The sequence below is a fragment of the Daktulosphaira vitifoliae genome, unplaced genomic scaffold (genome assembly GCF_025091365.1).
Source record: "Daktulosphaira vitifoliae isolate Bord-2020 unplaced genomic scaffold, ASM2509136v1 Scaffold_3, whole genome shotgun sequence".
Taxonomy (NCBI): Eukaryota; Metazoa; Arthropoda; class Insecta; order Hemiptera; family Phylloxeridae; genus Daktulosphaira; species Daktulosphaira vitifoliae.
In genome coordinates, this window is record NW_026099574.1 from 38,214,086 (window position 1) to 38,216,925 (window position 2,840).

The following is a 2,840-nucleotide window of genomic DNA, read 5'->3' on the forward strand; positions in this document are numbered from 1 at the left end:
TACGAGGTGTGACAATTAAGTAATGAGACTGATTTTATTGCCGCGCTCGTGATAACACTACGGCCTTGAAATTTATACGGTATGTAGCGGATTCCCTCCTCTCTCCGACGATAAGTTCACCGTCTCTCTCGTTGCAGTAGTTCGTCCGCTGTATCGCGTTATGTGAACACGTGTTCGTAGTGCTCGTCACGAAAATGGAAAAGGCAAATTTAGAGCAACGCATCGCGATAAAATTTTGTGCGAAATTGGGTGAAACCGCTACGGAAACTTATTCCAAAATATTGAAGGTGTATGGTAGTGCTTCACTTAGTCGTCCCCAGGTGTTTCGATGGCACAAGCAGTTCAAAGAGGGCCGCGAGAACGTGGAAGACGAAGAGCGAGTAGGGAGACCAGTTGAAGTGCGAACCGACGCGAATGCGCAGCGCGTGCGCTCCCTAATCCGCGAAGATCGTCGTTTGACGGTTCGAATGGTGTCGTCTGAACTCGGTATCAACCGTGAAACCGTTCGACAGATTCTAATAAACGATTTCGGGATGAGAAAGGTGTGTGCGAAGATGGTCCCAAAGAATCTTTCTGCTGAGCAAAAACAGCATCGAATGGCTCTCGCACAAGACTGTCTGGAGCAAGTTGAAAACGATCCCACGCTGCTTGATCGAGTTATCACAGGTGATGAAAGCTGGTTTTTTCAATATGATCCAGAAACCAAACGTCAAAGCTCGCAGTGGCTGTCTCCAAACACCCCTCGTCCGAAAAAAGCTCGCATGAGCAAGTCGAGGGTGAAAACCATGATCATTACCTTTTTCGACAGCCGCGGAATCGTCCATAAAGAATTCGTACCTCTTGGGCAGACAGTTAATCAACATTTCTACCGAGAGGTACTCGAAAGATTGCGAAAACGAGTTCTCAGGGTGCGTCCAGACATCGCAAACACTTGGATTCTGCATCACGACAACGCGCCGTGTCACACAGCCCTCAGTGTTTTGCAGTATTTGACTTCCAAAGGCATCACCGTGTTGCCGCAGCCGCCTTATTCGCCCGATATGTCCCCATGTGACTTTTTCTTATTCCCCAGAATGAAATTGGAGGTCAAAGGAACCCATTTTGAGTCGATTGAGGCGATCCAAGCGGCCGTGACGAGGGTACTCATGGACATTCCAGTTGAAGCGTTCCAGAAATGTTACGACGCGTGGAAAATGCGATGGGCTCGGTGTATAGCTGCCCAAGGGGACTACTTTGAAGGGGATAGAACAGTTGTTGAATAATTTTTAAATATACGGCTTTTATAACGTCAGTCTCATTACTTAATTGTCACACCTCGTACGCTTATCAATATAGTGTTGGCAGTACTGTATTGTTTTGTGGCAACTAGAGATCAGTGTATTGTCGTATGACTTGAAATAGCTTTTATATAGAGCAATATTATATTTTTACATATCAGTATCGGTTAAGCTGTTAATTATAGGTATTTCCTTGATCTACACTTTTTTCTATTTTATTTAAAATAATTAATTCATGGACTTTTTAACATTATTTCTGACGATTTATATTTTAATTGATTTTTTTTTAAACTTTTAAATTGGTTTGCTACGTTACGTCGTACAATTATGTAAGTGTCTTACGTAGTATAATTTTTCTGAATTCGTTTTAATATTATAAATATATGAATAAACATTAAGTTCAATATTATAAGATTTTACTTTAATGTTTATAATATGTTATGTATTAACAAAGGCGTAAAGCATTTGAGTAAATGTATTTGAATAAAAGTATTCAAATACTTTCATTGGTATTGAATAGTATTTTTAAATACATTTAATAAAAAGTATCTGAGTAGTATTTTAAATACAATTATTTAGAATTTAATACTGTTTAATATTCAGTACTATTAATATACTTTTTTTTCTAATTTGCTAATCGTAACACAGCAAGCAAATTAAACTCAGTCAAAATGAAAATTGAGAATAATTCTCTGTTATTTTATATGTTACATTATAGTATAACATAATTATTGTGCTTATCTAAATGCTATTATGTATGCGTCTATTTTTAATACATCAGTAGAACCTACAATAGCCTATTGCAGGTTCAAATGATTTACTCTATTGTCAATAAGACATACTTTACAGGTTTTTACACGTGTACTAATATTTATTTTTTTCACTGATTAGTCTCCAATAATTAATTTTATTTACCTCTAACAAAAAATATCGAAAATAATAAATGAGTTCTCTTAATTTAAGAGTACTCAATATTTGACTCAAATTACCCTCTTGGTAATTATTTAGGTGGAACCTTTTGCTCTTAGTTAAAATAAAAACATTATTATTATTTTTTAATTGTATTCTTAGTATTTGAAATACTTTTGTAAAGTAATTGAGTATTACTCAAATACTTTTGTATGAAAAGTATTCAAATAGTATTTTAAATACATTTTTTTTTAAATATTTGAATATTATTTAAAATACTTTTTAAAAGTATTTTTTACAACTATGNTTTAAAATACTTTTTAAAAGTATCTTTTACAACTATGTGTATTAATAATGATGAAATTCATGCTTTTTTATATAATTATATTCTCTATTTTTCAAATTTAAACCTTTTATTTACATAAAAATGATGGGGATTTAATATAATTAAGCTAAAAAACTTAATACTATTTGAGTTAGCTTATTAATGGTATTTTGAGACAATCAATAGAAAATAACTATTCAATAATTNTATTTTGAGACAATCAATAGAAAATAACTATTCAATAATTTTATAAAACTTTAACATCATTATTAAATCTTCCTTTTGTCAGAAAATCCAATTTTACTTTAATTGCTATATTAACTTTATAT